This window comes from Herpailurus yagouaroundi, unplaced genomic scaffold (genome assembly GCF_014898765.1).
Source record: "Herpailurus yagouaroundi ecotype Mexico unplaced genomic scaffold, PumYag 159, whole genome shotgun sequence".
Taxonomy (NCBI): Eukaryota; Metazoa; Chordata; class Mammalia; order Carnivora; family Felidae; genus Herpailurus; species Herpailurus yagouaroundi.
In genome coordinates this window covers 42,201,912-42,222,711 of record NW_024412400.1, presented here as the reverse complement: position 1 = coordinate 42,222,711, position 20,800 = coordinate 42,201,912, and the positions used below count along the sequence as shown (strand labels likewise).

At 36.3% G+C, this 20,800-nt stretch overlaps 2 long non-coding RNA genes across 2 annotated transcripts in view; one reads left to right on the top strand and one right to left on the bottom strand.

The window, feature by feature from the left end:
- Nucleotides 1-20,800, bottom strand: part of LOC121033793 (uncharacterized) — a 237,092-nt gene that overhangs the window by 12,810 nt on the left and 203,482 nt on the right. Inside the window, exon 3 of the long non-coding RNA XR_005792117.1 lies at nucleotides 13,271-13,345. This is a non-coding gene — a long non-coding RNA (uncharacterized LOC121033793). The remainder of the gene's footprint in view (nucleotides 1-13,270; nucleotides 13,346-20,800) is intronic.
- Nucleotides 1-20,800, top strand: part of LOC121033794 (uncharacterized) — a 324,396-nt gene that overhangs the window by 283,332 nt on the left and 20,264 nt on the right. The window lies entirely within an intron of this gene.

The window sequence follows — 20,800 nt, the reverse complement described above, 5'->3', positions numbered from 1 at the left end:
ATTCTTTTTTATAGCTAAGTAAATCTGTTGTATACATTGACCACATCTTTATCCACTCATCTATCAATAGACCCTTTGGCTGCTTCTGTATCTTGGCTATTGTAAAAAATTCTGCTATAAACATAGGGGTGCATATATATTTTCAACCTAGTGTTTTCATTTTTTTTTTTTTTTAGTAAAAATCCAGTAATAGAATTACTGGATCATGTGGTATTTCTTTAATTTTTTGAGGAAACTCCATCCTCTTTTCCACAGCAGTTGAACCGATTTAAATTATCACTAAAAAGATATGAAGGTTCCCTTTTCTCCACATGCTCATCAACACTTACTATTTTGTCTTTGATTCTAGCCATTCTGACAGACATAAGGTGATATCTCATTGTGGATTTGATTTGCATTTCCCTGATAATTAGTAATGATGAGCATCTCTTCCTGTGTATATTGGCCACCTATATGTCTTTAGAAAAATGTCAGTTCCAGTCATCTGCCTATTTTTTAACAGATTGTTTTGCTTTTTGATGTTGAGTTGTGTAAGTTGTTAAATCTGTTTTGGATGTTAACCCCTTATCAAATATATCACTTGCAAATATATTCTCCCATTCACTAGGTTACTTTTTACTTTATTGATGGTTTCCTTTGCTATTCAAAAGGTTTTTATTTAGTATAGTCCCAATAGTTATTTATTTATTTATTTATTTATTTATTTATTTATTTATTTATTTATTATTTTTTTTTTGCTTTTGTTTCCCTTGCCTGAAGAGACAAGCCAAAAAAAAAAAAAAAAAAAAAAAGTTAGGCCAATGTCCAAGAGATTATCTATGTTTTGTTGTAGGTGTTTTATGATTTTAGTCCTCACATTTAGGTCTTTAATCCCTTTTGAGTTTATTTTTGTGTATGTTGTAAAGAAAGTGGTCCACTTTCATTCTTTTCCATGTTGCTGTTGAGTTTTCCCAGCACCATTTGTTGAAAAGACTGTTTTTGCCCCATTGTATGTTCTTGTCTTCTTTGTCATAGATTAATTAACCATTTAAAAGTGTGTTTTGTTTTTTTTGTTTGTTTGTTTTTTGTTTTCTGGCCTATTCTCTTTCATTGGTCTATGTGTGTATTTTTGTGCCAGTACCACACTGTTTTGATTACTACAGTTTTGTAGTGTATCTTGAAGTCTAGAATTATGGTACCTCCATCTTTGTTCTTTTTCAAGATTTCTCTGGCTTCTCTGGGTTTTTTGTGGTTCCATACAAATTTTAGTATTATGCTATTTCTGTAAAAATATTATTGGTAACTTGATAGCAATTGCATTGAATTTGCAGACTGCTCTGAGTTGTATGGACATTTTGACAATACCAATTCTCATCTCAGAGCCTGGTGTATCCTTCCATTTATTTGTGTCATTTTCAATTTCTTTCATCAATGTTTTCTAACTTTTGGAGTACGTGTCTTTCACCTCTTTGGTTAAATTTATTTCTAGTTATTCTTTCTAGTGCAACTGTAAATGGAATTGTTTTCATAATTTCTTGCTACTTTGATTTACTGGATGGAAATACAACTTATTTTTATTGATTTTGTATCCTGCGATTTTACTGAGTGACTAGTTCTAACATTTTTTTGGTGGAATCTTTAGAGTTTTCTATATGTAGCATCACGTCATCTGCAAATAGTGACAGTTTTACTTCTTCCTTGCCAATTTGGATGCTTTTAATTTTTTTTTTTTCTTGTCTGAATTCTGTGGCTAGAACTTCCTGTCCTATGTTAGATAAAAGTGGTGAGAGTAGACATCGTTATCTTTTTTCTGATTTTGAAAGAAAAGTTCTCAGTTTTTCACGATTGAGTATGATGTTAGCTATGTGTTTGTTATATATGGCTTTTATTATGTTAAAGTATATTCTCTCCAAACTCACTTTGTTAAGAGTTTTTATCATGAACACATTGAATTTTGTCAAATGCTTTTTCTGCATGTACTGACATAATTTTATGATTTTTATCCTTTGTTTTGATAAATACGATCTATCACATTGGTTGATTTGCAGATGGGTAACCATCCTGCATACCTGGCATAAATCCCACTTGACAGTGATGAATGATCCTTTTACCGTATTATTGAATTTGGTTTGCTAATATTTTGTTGAGAATTTTTGCATCTATGTTCATGAAGGATATTAGTCTGTAGTTTTCTCTTTTTGTGTAGTGTCTTTGCCTGGCTTTGGTAGCAGAGTAATGCTGGCCTCATAGAATGAATTTGGAAGACATACTTCCTCCTCTATTTTTTAGAGTAGTTTGAGGAGAATAGATGTTAATTCTTTAAATGCTTGGTAGAATTTACCCATGAATCCATCTTGCACTGGGCATTTGTTTGTTGGGAGTTTACTGATTACCAATTCAATTATGTTACTAGTAGTTCATCTGTTCAGATTTTCTATTTCTTCCTGATTCAGTGTTTAAAGACTGTATGTTTCTAGAAATTTATCCATGTATTCTAGGTCATCCAATTTGTCGGCATATAATTTCTTGTTGTAGTCTTATATAATCCTTTGTATTTTGTGATGTCCATTGTTCTCTTCTTTCATTTCTGATGTTATTTGAGGTTTCTCTTTTTTTCTTGCTGAGTCTGGCTAAAGGTTTATCAATTTTGTTTATCTTTTCAAAGAACAAGCTTTTTGTTTCATTGATTTTTCTATCATTTTTAAGTCCTATTTCATTTATTTCTGTTCTGATCTTTATTATTTCCTTTTTTCTATGAACCTTAGGCTTTATTCTTTTTCTGTTACCTGTAGGTGAAAGGTTAGGTTATTCATCTGAGCTGCTTCTTGTTTCTTGAGGTAGGCCTGTATCTCTATGAACTTCCCTCTTAGAACTTCTTTCATTGCATCTCAAATATTTTGGATTGTTATTATTTTAATTTCCCTCCATGCATTTTTGATTTCCTTTTTGATTCCTTCATTGACCCATTTGTTTAGTAGTCTGTTGTTTGGCCTCTACATTTTGTGCCCATATCCCCCCCCCCTCCCTTTTTTTATATAGTTTTTTTCTTGTTAGTTATTTCTAGTTTCATACCATTTTGGTCAGAAAAGATTCTTGATAATTTCAATCATCTTAAATTTATTGAGAGATTTTTTTGTGCCCTAACATTTGATCTATCCTGGAGAATGTTCTATATGCACTTTAAAAGAATGTGTATTCTGATGTTTTGGGATGGCATGTCCTGTATATACAGATGAAGTCTATCTGGTCTAGTGTGTCACGGTTTCCTTATTGATTTCCTCTTGGATTATCTCTCCATTGATGTAAGTGGGGTGTTAAAGTCCCCTACTATGATTGTGCTACTATCAATTTCCCCCTTTATGTCTGTTAACAGTTGCTTTATGTATTTAGGTGCTTCATTTTTGGGTGCATAGATATTTACAATTGTTATATCCTCCTACTGGACCGATCCCTTTATCATTATGTAATGCTCTTTTTTGTCTCTTATTATAATCTTTATAATTTGCTGTTGATTCCCTCCAGTATATTTTTCATCTCAGGTATTGTGTTCTTCAACTGGTTCTTTTTTTTTATTATTTTTTTATCTCTTTGTTGAAGTTTTCACTGAGTTTATTTACTCTTCAGTCCGGTGAGCATCTTTATGACTATTACTCTGAACACTTAATCAGGTAGATTGCTTATCTGTTCTGTTTAGACTTTGTTTCCAAGTTTTTTTCTTATTCTTTCATTTGGAGCACATTTCTCTGTCTTCTCATTTTGTTTGACTTTCTGTGTTTCTGTTTATGAATTAGATAGAATAGCTACTTCTCCTAACCTTTTCCTAACAAAGGAATGGCCTTGTGTAGTTAAGTTCTTGTGCAGACTGTATGCCTGGTAGTTATGGCTGGTTGGCTGGAGCTATAGGCGGGCATAGGCTAGGGGTCTCAGAGCACTCCAAGGTGGGGCTGCCTTAATCAGATGGCTGAAACTGAAGTGAGAATGAACTTCAGGTGGTTCCCAGGGCTCTCTACACTGGCAGGACAACTGAAGTGAGTGCAAGCTGGGGTGTCCCAGGGCATTCTATGTAGGGAATACCCTGGAAAAAGTCTGGAATTTAGGTGGGCCAGGGGGTCTTATGGTACTCTGTGCAGGGGGATCTCTGGTAGAACAGCTAGAGCTGAAGCAGGCATAGGCTGGAGGTCCTGAGGTTCTCTGCCAGAGGGTACCCTTGTGAGTCATCTGGGACTGAAGTGGGTATAAGCCTGGGGTGTTTTGGGTGCTTTGCATCCGTGTTGCCTTGGCAAGATGACTGGAGCTGTAGTTGACACTGTCCAGGGATATCCCAGTACACACTGTACTAGGGCCGCCTTCATGGGAAAGCTGGGGCTGTTGTATGCCAGGGCCCTGGGACTCACGAAGATAGCTGGCCCGCCAGAGCACTCAGACCCTGCTCTCTTCTGTCCCTTCAAGTTAGAGCAAGAATGTAAACAAAGGCATTCATCTGTCCCTCCAAACCTGGAGAGAGTACCAGCAACTCTCCTGTCATTTGGTAGAGTTCTAGGGATGGTTCCTATATATTCTGGTTGCTTTTTAAAAACTGCAGCCCTTTTCCCGTGCCCCAGGGTTTTCTGTGTCCAGGGCCGGTGTGGGCCAGGGTCTCAGCCTCACTTGGGTGGCAGGCTGGCTACTCTGCTCCCCTCTGCATTATCAAGATGGAGGAGGATCATAATCAATAGCACTTGCCTGCCCCTCCAACCCCAGAGACAATTTCCTCCATGTGGTAGAGGGCTATTCCTTTATATTCTAGGTGTCCTTTTAAACCATGGAGCTTTTTTTTTTTTTTTGCCCGAGGGCGGATCAAGCTGCTCCTGTTTCCTCAGTATTACTCCTCCCACTGCAGTTTTCATATTGTTGGTATAGGGTTCCCTTCATTACCTGTCTCCATCTCTCCTGCCATAGTCTATGCAATCGCTCTACTCTTTGTTGTGCAAATCTGTTCAGTCAGCCCTCAGTTCTTCTTCAAGAGGAATTGTTCTATCTATAGGCACAGATTAGGAATGTCCATGGAGGTGAGTTCAGGGTCTTCCTGCATCACCATCTTAAACCTTTTGATCTTGAGTTTTTAAAAGTGAAATGTAATAACGTGAAATTATGGAACATTTTTGAAACTGATTTTGAAGATTATTAAGAAAACAAAGATATTAAGAAATAGATTTGGTATATCTGTGATTATTACCCAATCTGTCTTTTTTCAGTGGATTTTTATCTAATTAAGGCAAAAAGTATATAGAAAACAAGAAAGGGTATAATATCATTACACCATTAAATTCTTTCAAAATAGCTTCTGATGATGCATCTCAACAAAGAAATAAGAAACACACAGGTAAAACCAATTTGTGATGAATTACAAAAAAACATTTTTTAGCTTGCTTCGCAATTATCTATAAATTTTATAGTATACTCTTAGAAGTAGCATTTATGAAGTAGCTGGTATGCATAAGCACTTTATGTGTAAAGATTGGGCAAAAGTCATTTGATCAATAAGAATATGAGCTGAGATTTGAACTACTGTAAGTCTATCTTCTATCCTCCTATGAAAATACTTCTTACATACCATGAGTATGCATAGTGTTGTCATTATTTTTTTTCACGTTTATTTATTATTGAAAGACAAAGAGACACTGGGCATGAGAATGGGAGGGGCACAGAGAGGAGGAGAAGGGGCATCGGAAGCAGGCTCCAGGCTCTGAGCTGTCAGCACAGAGCCCGACGCGGGGCTCGAACTCACGGACCGCGAGATCATGACCTGAGCCGATGTTGGATGCTTAACTGACTGAGCCACCCAGGCACCCCTATGGTGTTGTCATTATTGAGATATATGCTTGGAAGTGGAGCTTCCAGGAAGTAAGAGTCTGACCTCAAGAAGCTTAAAATATATTTGAGCAGAGATAAACGGAAAATTTTAAATTGCACTAATTTTGTTATATCAACCAAAGCTTAAAATGAAGATTATAAATAGAAATTAGTCCTACCATAATAATAAATAGTAATTGCTTATTTTGATGAAATAAAAAAACCCCCTTTTGATTAAATACATGTTGTGGGCTTAGCTACTGTATAAAAACCATGGCTCAGAAAAGTTCTATGTTTCTTAATATTTGTATAAAACTCCTGAGGTAGTTGGGTAGTTTGAGAAAGAACTATCTAGGCCACAAAGTCATCCAAAGAACCAAGTTTCTTCCATACTGGTGTTTCACCAACCTTCTAGGACATCTCTATGATTTGTATAGTCAATGCTAGCTCAAGAAAAGAGCCACATCTGTTTTAGGAGTATGCTTTCTTTGCCCCATAAATTGTATATATATCACTTCTATTCATATCCCATTAATAAAATCTTTAGCCATACCCAGTTGCAAGGGAGCCTGGGAAACATAGTATCAGCCTGGGCAGTCATGTTTCCTGTTAAAACTTGGTGTCCAATCATGAAAAGAATGAAGAAAAGAATGGATAGTGGAGGGGGCTATTTTATACTCAACTAAACCTACTGATTCCTCATTTCCCCAAAGATTTTAATACTTAAACAATTTTGGTTTATCCAGTTTTTTTCCCTCTCTCATAGTATGTTGGAACTTACTGCCTATGTAATAATAGTTTCCCTTTACTTCCTCCCCTCCAAAAAAAACACCCCAAAACAAACAAAACTGGAGGTGACCATACAAGTTATCTACTCCAAATCTTATGTCTTATTGATGAGAGGAATTTGGCTTTGAGTAGTATATACCCCAAATTTCTTCTGCTAGTTAGTGTTAAAACTAAGACATCAATTTAAACTCTGCTTTAAAATTTGAGCCCTTTTATTCCTTTTAGTTTATTTTTTAAGTTTAAAAATATAAAATTATAAAAAGATATATTCATATTTTAAACACTTTAAGATATATTTAAAAATGTGTGGAAAAGCTGTTTTTGTTTATGTTGTGGATAGGCTGATTGAAGGTTCCCAACACCTTTCTTGAATAAGTCTCAACACATTTGAATTATCTATAATTTCTGGTGTCATTGTCTTTGAACTAGAGCAAGAACTTAACACATTTGAAGTAATCAAAATCAGGGTTCTTACCGGGTAAATTTTTTTCTCTAGCCTTTTATGGTTATCTTGAATAGATCTAAATCAACATTTTTTTTCTTTTTCTTTTTTTTTTTTTTTCTTGTTTGCCATTGGACTTTCCGAAGTATTTAACTTTCATGGAAATAAGAATTGTCTCTCTCTCTGCACTTATATTCTAAAATATTTAATTAAACCATGAAATTCAGTAATAAGCTCAATGAAATAAACAGCTTGGGTCCACACATAACTGACTTTTATTAAACATACAATTCAACCAATGAGCAGATAGGGGAGAGAGTGCTAAAGAGTCATTTATGAGCCCAGTGCTCTGGATGCTGCATGCATCAATACGTACATTGCACCAACAGCATGGAGAGCTTTGAAGAGAGCTTCAGTGCTATTACATGTTTAGTCAAAACTAATACTTGTTGATTGTTCATATTTTAAAGTTTACCATTCCTTTCTCTTTGTTTTCACTATCATCCTCACCGTTAATAATTTGAAGTTGTAATATAGAGAACATTGTGCTAAAAATTATGGAATCCCCGAAATTTAATATATGTTCTCTAATTCAGTGGAGGAAAGAACACCAAAAGTAGAGCTCTGAAAGCCTGGGGTAAAATCAAGGAGAATTTGGGGTAATTAGGTAAAGTTTTCTGCATTCTTTTTGATATTCTTTCAGACCTTTTAAGAAAAGCACAATGGGGGCGCCTGGGTGGTGCAGTCGGTTAAGCGTCCGGCTTCAGCCAGGTCACGATCTCGCGGTCCATGAGTTCGAGCCCCGCGTCAGGCTCTGGGCTGATGGCTCGGAGCCTGGAGCCTGTTTCCGATTCTGTGTCTCCCTCTCTCTCTGCCCCTCCCCCGTTCATGCTCTGTCTCTCTCTGTCCCAAAAATAAATAAAAACGTTGAAAAAAAAATTAAAAAAAGAAAAGCACAATGTACTTATTTTAGTAAAACTACCAAATTCTACACAGTGCTCTTGACTCCCACATCAACAAAACGACCAGACCTATAGAGGTACTAAAAAATTATTAAAATTATGTAAAATGCAACAGGGCCACCTGAGCTTGGGTGGTTGTCAATTAAGCGTCTGACTCTTGGTTTTGGCTCAGGTCATGATCTTGTGGTTCGTGAGTTCAAGTCCTGCATTGGGCTCTGCCCTGATGGTGTGTAGCCTGCTTGTGATTCTTTCTCCCTGCCCTTCTGTTCCGTCCCCACTTGTACTCTCTTTCTCTCTCTCAAACTAAATAAAATTTAAAAAATAAATAAAATGCCGACGGAATTTTATTTAATTTGCTTTCAATGCTATCAAGATCCTATTTATAAATATTCGACCATATGCCACTTAGACCTTGAGAATCTTCCTTTAAGTCTCCTGCAAAGAAGCAATTGGACTTGACCAGGAAATATTGTAGTGAGGCAGAACTTACGGACTCTAAATATGTGAACGTATCTCTTAAGAGCATCAAAATCACTTATGATTAAGTTACTATGTTCATACTTAAAATTAATGAACATACACAGAGCTTGTGAGGAAACCATTAAAACAATTATATGAAGGTTTTAAAACATAACACTGAAAACTTCTGGGTATAATTTTTAGTGTAAAACCATGATATAAAACTGGTAATATAGTTTAACCACAGCTCTGTAAAAAGAGTAATGTCAAACCCTGAAAGGACATACGCTGTAGAGCTGACTGGTGATGTTAACTTTTCATTACGACTTGTCACCAGTTAAAGATTATTTTATATAAGAATTCTATGTACTTCAGTTTTCCCTAATGTACCATTTAACAGATATATTTTTTAAATCTCCCCAATAATTTATAAATTTACATAATTTTTATGGTTCTTTAATCTTAGGATAAATTTTAGGCACAAGTAGCTATGGAATATGCATGGTTCACTCATAGCAGAGGACAAGAACAAGGCATTAATATTGTCACCTGTCCATGTCCCATAAAATGGCCTGTGCTAAATTTATATACCTTAGAAAGCAATATAAACTAGTAAAATTTTTTTGCTGCAAGGAATGGTATTAGCATATTAAAATTAAATGAAAGATCTATTTCCCTACAGATAACGTAACTCAAAGTTTTTTCTATAGGATCTATTTTTCACATATATGGTAGTAAATGAAGACTTGATTACATGATAGTTATCAACATTCATTCCAGATAATCAAAAGTTCATTTAAGGTGCTTACTTTGTAAAGGTTAAATAACATTTTTATGTGCTACTTTGTGAGAGAATTCTGTGGTAAAGGTAATGGATTTCATAAAAATGGAAAAGAGAAAATGTAACTAGTAATGGTTGCCCAAGTATTGAATAGGTAAGCAAAAAATAAATTACTATTGCCAACCTGTTTATTGTGTATAGTTTAGTTCCTGTGCCTCACCTATATTCTTCTTGCCTGACTTTTGTGAGAAAAGGTCAGATTTTGAGTAATTGACTGAAAGTATAATTAAAGCTAATTAACAAGTAATGCTCGCAAGACTGCACAATTATAGAAATGAATTTTACAGTGATAAACTATAGCAGTTCCTAAACTACATTTTTCCCAAAGCCCTGTTTAAATTTTTTCTATGAGATAGAATCAAGAGCAGGTGTGAAATTGTCTCTGTATTTCACAATAAAGTTTCTTGAATATTGTTATTTCACCATCAAATTAACCCAAACCATCTATCCCTACCAAATTTAAATGGACCACGAAGTTCATTTTACAAATGACACCTCAGAAAATATTGCATTTTATAGGTAAATGAGCTACCTAGAATAATAAATTCATATTTGATTTTTTTAAATGTATGTATAAAATTTTTATGGCTGAAGCTTAAAACCTTTAATGAAACCAAATTATATTATAAACTATCTGCAAAAGTTTTAAATATGTTGAGGAAACAGTTTGAAAAATACTAATTTATAATATGCTATTCTTTTGATTGTTCACAACTTTATATGTATCTAAGTGTCTAAAATAATACTATCCCCAATAAAAATGCTTCCCATGAATGAAATTCATTTATATATTCATTTATATATTTATTGGGTTCCATTAGACCCTAAGCATGGACTTTTTCATTGCAAATTTTTACCAACCACATGTGTTCCAAAAGATAAGCAGAAAGAATAAAGAGAAAGTTATCATACTACATACTTCAGCTTTATTTTGTTAAAGTGGATTTAACGATAACAAGTAGCAAGGGTACGAAATTTGGACAATCAACACTTCTGAATGCACAGGCGTGAATAGTTAATGATAATGTTTTTAGGGAGAGGTTGAAGAAATAGTAACTATGTTGTCTTTTCTATTAACATTTCATGCACATGACTTTCAAATACCTAACCTTGTTTCCTACTTTCTCTGGTCATCAAATGGAAATTGTCCAGAAACTTAAAGTAACCCTCAGCATCTTATTTTTTTCAGGATCATGGCAATATTATGCATGAAGGCAGTGGGCTTTGGTGGGCAGTGGGGGTTTGGTAGCTGAAATCTATGCTTTGCATCATTTCTCTGGTGTTTTTTTCTACCTCTTTTTTTTCCCCCTTTTGTATTTGTTCTCTCGGTTAATTCTCTGCAAGAATCATTAGTGCAGTCATTTTCAAATTCCCCACAGCCTTTCCAGAATCTATTGATGCTCATTCTCCAAAATTTTTCAAATTCCATTTCCTCATTTCACTTCTAGTGATACTTCCTTTGTTCAGACCCATATAGATTCTCAGTCTATTTCAGTAATCTTTGAATTCTTCTTCTGTTTTACAGTCCTTACAATCCATTCTTCTTCTTTTTTTTCTAAAGATGTTTAAATTTTTAAAAAATTTACTTTGAGAGAGAGATTGTGCGTGCACAAGTGGGGGAGGGGCAGAGAGAGGGAGACAGAGAATCCCGAGCAGGCTCAGCAGTGTCAGCGCAGAGCCTGATGTGGGGCTCGATTTCACAAAGTGTGAGATCATGACCTGCACCAATATCAAGAGTCAGATGCTTAACCGACTGAGCCACCCAGGTGTCCCCCAGTCTTTTTCATGAAAAGCTTTCGTCTATAGATCTCTTCTTACAGAGACTTTCATAATTTCTTTGTGTAATTTTGAGAACACTCTGACAGGTCTTTTTCACATTCCATATTAGAGAACATAGTGATTACAAACATGAATTAGAATATAGCATCTGAGGTTGATGGGGGGTGGGAGGGAGGAGAGGGTGGGTGATGGGTATTGAGGAGGGCACCTTTTGGGATGAGCACTGGGTGTTGTATGGAAACCAATTTGACAATAAATTTCATATATAAATAAAAAAATAACATAGGTAAAAAAAAAAGAATATAGCATCTGATATTGAATGCTTCTTCATTTTTGCCTCATAGTAATGCTAATATCTTTGTATAAAAATGAATTTCCCTTTCTTGATTACTGTGTGCCTCCTGGATTCCTCTGTTTCCATCAGTCACCCAGGACTGAGAACAGTGAGCCTTGTTGTCTAATGTACGTGACTTAATGAATGCTAAATACTAGAGTCACTTGCAGACTTTTTTACTGTAAAATATATGAACTTTATACAGTGTATCTCAAACTTTAAGGGTCTACTAATCTCCTAGTATCTTTGTAAAATGCAGATTCTGATTCAGTGGGTTTGGGGTGGGTCCTGAGATTCTAATTTCTAACAGATTTCCAGCTGGTGATCATCTTGACACTATCAGTTGCTTGAGTATTACTGTCAAAGATTATCTGTGTATATGGAACCCAGGGAACTACTACCATGCCAAATGAGCTTTCAATTCAAAAAATATCTATGGAACATCAGTGGCTACAAGGGGCACAGAGTTGAACAGTACCTGCCCTTTGTCCTCAAAGAGATTACAATTTGATAAAATAGACAAGCCCAGGATAAAAACTGCTCTGATACAGGATAGAAAGTGGTATATATCAACCAATAGAAAGGCACAGAGTAGATCACTTTTCCACTTTGTATTGGGAAAGCTATGTGCCAATTATGTCTGAGGAGAGAAAGAAAAAAAAAGCTTCAGGAGGGATGTGGCATTTAAAGCTCTTTGCAAATAGAATTTCAAAGGGAACAATATGGACAGTATGACAGGAAACAGTATGAATAATAAAAAGAGTATTCTAGATTGAGGAAATTACTGGAACGTGGGCACAGGGGTAGAACACTGTAAGGCATTGGTAGGAATCATCAAGAAGTCCTGTTTGATAAGAGACTCTTAAATATGGAGAACAAACAGAGGGTTAGTGGAGGGGTTTGGGGAGGGGGAATGGGCTAAATGGGTAAGGGGCATTAAGGAATCTACTCCTGAAATCATTGTTGCACTATATGCTAACTCACTTGGAGGTAAATTAAAAAAAATAAATTAAAAAAGAAAAGTCATCCTGTTTGGCTGTGCTGTTAGGTGAGTGGGCTATAGAAGAACACAGGAAGCAAACTCAGAAGTCAAAGAGACAGAAGACTATTTTAAAGGTCACCAGATGGGAACTGGGACTATATTCCACATGAGAAAGATCAGTATGATACTCTGCTTAATGCATAGCTTAAATATTTTCAGAATATTTTATATTTATATATTTTTAGACTAATCTAGACCAGGTCACTCCCTTGAAGCAATAGAGCTTTTTTTTTTTTTTTTTTTTTAAGTTTCTCTATACAGTTAAACAAACATATAAGGTGTAAGATACAAGAATGAAGTAATGAGCCAACAGCAGATCCTAAATAACTACGAATCGATGGATAAATGGTTGACCACAAAGATACCAATGTACGAGCACTGGCAAAGTGACTATAGTTATAAACATGATTGATGATATGTAAGGGACTTTTATGTAGTAAATATGGCATATGGATGGCAGTAGCTAAACTTCTTAATATCCTTGGGGCGCCTGGGTGGCTCAGTCGGTTAAGTGTCCGACTTCAGCTCAGGTCATGATCTCACGGTTTGTGAGTTCGAGCCCCGCATCAGGCTCTGTGCTGACAGCTCAGAGCCTGGAGCCTGCTTCTGATTCTGTGCCTCCCTCTCTCTCTGCCCCTTCCCTGTTTACACTGTCTCTTTCTCTCTCAAAATAAATAAAGGTTAAAAATTAAAAAAAAAAAAAAGAATATCCTTAAAGATTCCAATCCTCAGTCACATACAAGTTCTTATAATAGTATTTCTGTGTAGATATTCTGATTCAACAAGTTCAGGCACATAATCTTTGGCTTACCTTAATTTCCCAGGAACCTCTCTGATCTTCTTAATTCTTTATACATCAGAGTCCTTCACTGTAAACCTTTTGTCCCTTAAGTCACCAAATAAAGACAAAATCCAAGTTAAAAACAGTGCTTGCTAAGCAAATTAGATTCAAGCTGTCCCAAATAAATATGCAATCCCATTAAACATTGTGCTTTTTTTTTTTTTTCACTCCTAGACAATCCCTCTATTCTCATATTTAGACCATTATCCCTTAGATTCTTCAATATAAAATTCTGGCACTGGCATTGTCAAAAAGAATCTGGCACTTTAGTAGATTCCCTACTCTAAATTCCTGATAGGTTAATTGCCAATTCCTTGCATCACCTTGACTCAATATTATAAATATGTGCCAAATAAATATGCCTTCTGTTTCTTGAGCAAAGGAAGGTTCAAAAGGGCACAAACAATGCTTCAAACTCTTCATGAAAGTGATGTAAAAATACCAGCTAGAAAGCTTTTGGGGAGGCAGTGGTTCAGGATCTGCCTTCCTGGAGGCTTTACAGTGACACAAAGTAACTCTAATTCAAACACCTTCAGAGTGAGGAATAGAACTGAAATAGATTACTCCCTTTCAAAGGCCCTTTAAAATTTTTAGGTATTTTTCTCCCTCCACATATTTTTTATTTGCAATTTCTTTGCTAGCCTCGTGAAGTAGGCATCCGTGAGTTCTCTCTAGAGGCTCTGGTATCTACAGTTACTACTAGACGATGGAATGAGTCATTTCCCTCAAGTCAACTAGAAATTGAAAATTTAAGAGTCTTTGCTACGTCTGGGAAGAGTTGGGATGGTCTTTATTTTCTTAGAAGAGATTTATTTGAAATCTTCACATTATGAGTGAGCACACATTTGAGACCAATTTTAATGTTTTCCTTGGAAAAATGGTACTTAAGAGTTAAACATTATCCCAGCAACTGGTTTTCATTAGTAAGGAAGTTGAACTTGAAACGTATGGCTCAGGAATAACAGAGCAGAGGAACCAAGTCATGAAAAGGTAACTTCCTTACTACTTAGTCTCTATTTACCTACTCATTTTAATAAACCTTTTTAACCAAAATACCTTGTTAATGCATGGGATATGTATATATAAGTATGCTTATATGTTTGTATAGAAAACTATTTTCCCTCCAAAGCAGAGACTACTGATTTGTGTTATGGTGGCAAATTATAGAAACTAAATTCTTATAGAATATATATGATGTATAGCTTTTTTTTTTTTAACGTTTATTTATTTTTGAGACAGAGAGAGACAGAGCATGAACGGGGGAGGGGCAGAGAGAGAGGGAGACACAGAATCGGAAGCAGGCTCCAGGCTCTGAGCCATCAGCCCAGAGCCCAAAGCGGGGCTCGAACTCACGGACTGCGAGATCGTGACCTGAGCCGAAGTCGGACGCTTAACCGACTGAGCCACCCAGGCACCCCTATGATGTATAGCTTTAAAAGTTAAAGTATTTCCTTTTAAACGCTGATAGTGAAAATTAATCCGAACTTTTCCCCTCCCCAAAGAGTGTTGAGGCAAATGATCAATTTCTTATAAATAGCTTCTGGGCACAGTGTCCTATGTTTATGTCAGTTAGAAATACTTGCTACACTAATGGCACCAAATGTTGAAGGAGTGTGAAATGTAACATACTTCTTAGCCAAATGTTCTCAAATTGATCAATCACTTTTCTTAAATTTTTTGAACAATTTATTCATTTTTGAGAGTCAGAGAGACAGAGCACAAGTGGGGGAAAGGCAGACAGAGAGAGGGAGACACATTATCAGAAGCAGGATTTAGGCTCCTCTGGGCTGTCAGCACAGAGCCCCAATGCGGGGCTCGAACCCACAAAGCATAAAATCATGACCTGAACCAAAGTCAGACGCTTAGCCAACTGAGCCACTCAGGCTCCCCAGTCAATCACTTTTAGAGGGAAAGCTTTTCCAGTGAGGTCACCATAGTCTCTAAATAGCAGAAATTGAGGAGACTGTTAACATGTTAGAGAAATAAATTATCTGAAAAAGTTTGAAACACCCTTTGTGAAAACTAAAAAGAAATGTTCTTAATATTACCAATATTGGGGCGCCTGGGTGGCGCAGTCGGTTAAGCGTCCGACTTCAGCCAGGTCACGATCTCGCGGTCCGTGAGTTCGAGCCCCGCGTCGGGCTCTGGGCTGATGGCTCAGAGCCTGGAGCCTGTTTCCGATTCTGTGTCTCCCTCTCTCTCTGCCCCTCGCCCGTTCATGCTCTGTCTCTCTCTGTCCCAAAAATAAATAAAAAACGTTGAAAAAAAATTAAAAAAAAATATTACCAATATTTTAAGCAAAGAAGATATATTCTCAAAAAATGTTAACCAATTTTATACACTTTAAGAAGTTGTACCCGCTCAATGTTTTTTAACCCCATCTTGCTGAACAGCCCTCAGAGTTTGTCTAAAATAACCGCAAACCATGACACCATTGGCTATTATTAATAATGACGACCGTAAAAGAGTATGTGTTTAAAGCCTGATTAAAGCATATTCAAATGACCTTTATAAAATTCTAGAATACCGAGGATTATGCATGTTGACAGTGAGATGGAATAACCAGAGATAAAAAGGATTTTTGATCCTAGGCAAAAAGACATCCAGGAAGAATTTAACCATAAAACATATTTTTTGCAGCTACATAAAACTAAAGAGATTTATAAACCTTTCCCTCTCTCCTCAAAGTTTACCTCAGAAGAGAAATCATTCACAGAAGGTAAGTATAGTCTGAAGAAGTCACAGGGAACATTTCACCTTTTGTAATTATTTTTGAGTTTCAAATTAAAATTTGTGCATATTTTTCCTTAGCCTAAATGGTTGAAGAAAATGAAGTAACAGCTGATAAAGGTTGCGTTCAGTTTTCAAAGAATCTTTTAAATAACACCACGAATGAATATGTAATCAAACTATGTAGTGCCCAAAGAAAGAGTGGTAAGGAGGCATGGTTTGAATTGGAGCATCAAGTTACCTTCTGGGGAAGGTTTAAGCTGAGACCTGAAGAACTTAAGGTGGAAGGAATAGAAGGCTTCAGAGCAAAGCTGAAAAAGAGCCTGGTGGGTTTGATCAACAGAAAGAGGCTATGTGGTAAGAGAATGGAGATGTAGGAATGCAAAATTGACTTAGAGACTTAGGGAGGCCCAGATAATAAAGAGAGCTTTATGGGCCACTGACAAGAATTTGGATTTCGTTACACACCGAATGGAAAGCTCATAGGGGTTGCATGCAGGGTAGTGACAGGATCTTACAAACATTAAAAATATATGGCAATTGCTATTATTTAAAACAATGAACTGAAAGGAAAGATAAGATAGAAATGAGAGATGCTAGCATGTATGTGTATTAGACTAGACTAAGGAGAGATGGTGGTGTTTTTATTTTTATTTATTTTTTTATTTTATTTTTGGGACAGAGAGACAGAGCATGAACGGGGGAGGGGCAGAGAGAGAGGGAGACACAGAATCAGAAACAGGCTCCAGGCTCTGAGCCATCAGCCCAGAGCCTGACGCGGGGCTCGAACTCACGGACCGCGAGATCGTGACCTGGCTGAAGTCGGACGCTTAACCGACTGCGCCACCCAGGCGCCCCTAGATGGTGGTGTTTTTAGACCAAGGTGGTAGCAACTAGTGACAGAAAAAGCTGCTGGATTTAAGACACATGTTGAGATTTGGTGATGATAGACGTTGAAGGTAAAATAAAGGACGTGTCAAAAATGCTCGGTTTCTGTTGAGGGAAAGTGCATCAATCTAGGTGCCTTTAATTAAGAAATTAAATTGTCCTTCATGCAACCCCTATCAATTATTACAAGTAGGGTAGTGATGTCTCCAACTATTACTGTTTCATTGTTTATTGTTCCCTTTAATTTTGTTAGTTTTCGCTTCATGTATTTTAAGTCTCTGCTGTTAGGTACATACACATACTGTTGTCTTCCTGGTAAACTGATCATTTTGTCCTTATAAAATATCTATCTCTAGAAACAATTTTTGTCTTAAAGTCTCTTTTTGTCTGATATTAATATAGCCCCCTAAGCTATTTTTTCATGAATGCTCTTATATTAATCTTTCCACCCCTTTACTTTAAATCTACTTGTGCCTTTAAAACTTAAGTGTCTTTTGTAAACAGCAAATACTTAGGTGGTTTTTAAATTCAGCTCTTAGTCTCTGCCATTTGGTTATAGTCTTACTCCATTTAATGTAACTACGGATAAAGTAGGATTTACATCAACTATTCACTTTCTGTAGGTCTTATGTCTTTTTGTGGTTCCACTATTCCCTCATTACTGCCTTCTGTTGTGTTAAATAGATACTTTTTAGTATACCATTTTAATTTTCTTATTTGTATTTTTTGAGGGTTTGGTTTTGTGGTTGTCCTGAAGATTACAATTCGTATCTTAATCTAGTTTACATTGATATTCATTAGATTTCATTTCAATAGCATACAATAGTGTATTCCAATAGAGATCCATTCTTCCTCTTCCTTTGTATTATAATTATCATACAGATTACATTTTGTACACTATAAGCCCATCCACACAGTTGTATAATTATTGCTCTATGTATTTGCTTTTAAATAAGATCGTAGAAAATAGTTACAAACAGAAAGACATTTATTCTTTCTTTTACTTTTACCTATGTAGTTATGTTTATGGATGCTTTTTATTTCTTTATGTGGTTTCAAGTTACTGTCTAATGTCCTTTCAGCTTGAACTCTCTTTAGTGACTACGATAGGACACAATTACTACTGACAGATTCCTTTAGTTTTTTTTTTTTTTTTTTTTTTCTTTTCTTGTAATTCCTTCTTCATTTTTTGAAGAATAGTTTTGCTGGATATAGAATTCTTAGTTTATAGATTATTTTTTAATCTATATTAAATCTATGGCATCCCATTGCTTTCTGGACTCCACGGTTTCTGATAAGAAGTCAGCTTTTATTCTTATTGAGAAATGGTTTTATACAAGTTATTTTTCTTGCTTTCAAGATTTTGTCTCCATCTTTGTTCTCTATTAGACTCTGAGATGTCTAGCTGTGACGTTTTGAGTGTATTTTACCTGGAGTTCATTGGTAATCCAATTGGTAGTCTCATCTGATGAGATTAATATTTTTCATCAAATTGGGGAAGTCTTTGACCACTGTTTCTTCAAAAACCTTTTCTGTCCTTTCTACTTTTTACTCACCTCATGACATTCCCAATATGTGTATGTTGGAAGGCTTATTCGTATCTCTCCAGTCTGTGGGGCCCTGTTCAATTTTTTCGCTCCTTCTCTTTCTGCTCCTAACACTGGATAATTTCTCTTGAACTATCAAGTTTGATGATTCCTTCTCTTGCCTGCTACACTCTTGATTTTGAGTCCCTCTACTAAATTGTTCTTTTCTGTTATTGTGCCTTTCAACTACAGAACTAGTTCTGTGTAGTTATTTTTTTTGATCTCTTTTTACTATTCTTGGTAAGGTGCTGTTGTCATGTTTTTCATTATTTCCTTAGTTATTTTCATTCTTTAAACATTTATAATAGATTTAAAATCTTTTTGTACTAAAATGTGAGTTGCTAAGGGACGTTATTTTCAGAATCCTTTTTGCCATTTTATGTTGCACACTTCTTGTTTTGTTTTCATTTATTTATTTAAAAATTTTTTTGCATGTCTCAAATATTTTTTTAAATTTTTTTAACGTTTATTTATTATTAAGAGACAGAGGGGCGCCTGGGTGGCTCAGGTCATGATCTCACAGTCCGTGAGTTAGAGCCCCATATCAGGCTCTGTGCTGACAGCTCAGAGCCTGGAGCCTGTTTCAGATTCTGTGTCTCCCTCTCTCTCTGACCCTCCCCCATTCGTGCTCTGTCTCTGTCTCAAAAATAAATAAACATTAAAAAAAATTATTATTAAGAGAGTGTGAACAGGGGAGGGGCAGAGAGAGAGGGAAACACAGAATCAGAAGCAGGCTCCAGGCTCTGAGCTGTCGGCACAGAGCCCGATGCGGGGCTCGAACTCAAAAACTGTGAGATCATGACCTGAGCCGAAGTCGGATGCTTAACTGACTGAGCTACCCAGGCGCCCCGTGTCTCAAAATTTTTGGTTGAGAACTGGACATTGTAACAACTTTGGTATCAAGTCCCCCCACCCAGATTTTGTTGTTAGTGTGATTTTGTTGTCATTGTTGTTTATCTCATTGCTGTGTACTTGTTCAGAGATTTACCTAGACTAATTCAATAGATTTTGTATTTCCTTCAATATGCAACCAACACTGCTGGATTTTTTTTAATTAAAAAAATTAAGTGTTTTTAATTTAAAATAATTCTTTAAAAAATTTTTTAATGTTTATTTATTTTTGAGAGACACAGAGACAGAATGCGAGTGGGTTAGGGGCAGAGAGAGAGGGAGACACAGAATCTGAAGCAGGCTCCAGGCTCTGAGCTGTCAGCACAGAGCCTGACACAGAGCTCAAACTCATTAACCACAAGATCATGACATGAGCCGAAGTTGGATGCTCAACCAACTGAGCCACCCAGGCACCCCTAATTTAAAATAATTCTTATTTCAATTGTTAAACCGGGCTTCCTGTGAGTCACCCCTGCTTCAGTGTAATTTAGTGGTCAGCCAATGCAATGTTTGATGAGAAGATGTCCTCAAATAACTTGCCTGTATATCTTCTACCTTTACCAAGGGGATCTGTACAAAGGCATCCCTTCAAACTTCAGGACATTTATAAGACAGCCTTAGCCTTAGCTTTCACTTTCTACTTGTTTAGGGCCTTATGTTTGGCCAGAATTTAATGGAGCTTTCTTCTTAACCAGGTCTTTCCAGAGCTGTGTGCATACTCACACAGTCTTTTAGATGTTCAGAAATAGGTTGAAGCTTTTCAAATTTCCTGACAGCCATTTTGGTCTTGAAGATTTCCTTTTAAATTCTTGGTCAGGCTTTTTTTTGCTCCAACCGAAATAATAGTTTTAAGTAGTTGTACTCCTCCCCTCCCCACCCTGATTAGGCTGAAATAGGAGTTAAATAAAACGGCTGTAATAGCACAATAATAGAGATTTTCCATGGAGCTGGATGTTCAAACATTGTATTGACTGTTTTGGAGATGGTGTTTCTTACAGAGCTACAAGAGTTCAGTCTTGTGAACTGGCTGCAAGACTTGGCTTTTTGAGGCTATTGCACCACTAGGGTACGGAGAGCAGGGGGATGGGAAGAACCCTGACTTAAAATGTCACACACACCCCCTGTCTAAAGAAGTTCAATAATTTCTCTTGCATAGATGATTTTGTTTGTTCTTGTTCTGATCATTCCTGCTCACTCAGTTGCTGAAGAAGGCCGTCATTAGCATAAATAGTACAAGCTGGCTGAACACAATAGCCGACACTGGACAGAGGGGATACACAGTTTATCAGTCACGTTAACTCACAGCCCGTGGGAAGAGGACACTGTGTGCTATGCGTGGTCACACAGAGGCTGTACTTGGAAATAGAGTCAAACAGAAGTAGCTGTGGGAGATAGACTTTGTAAT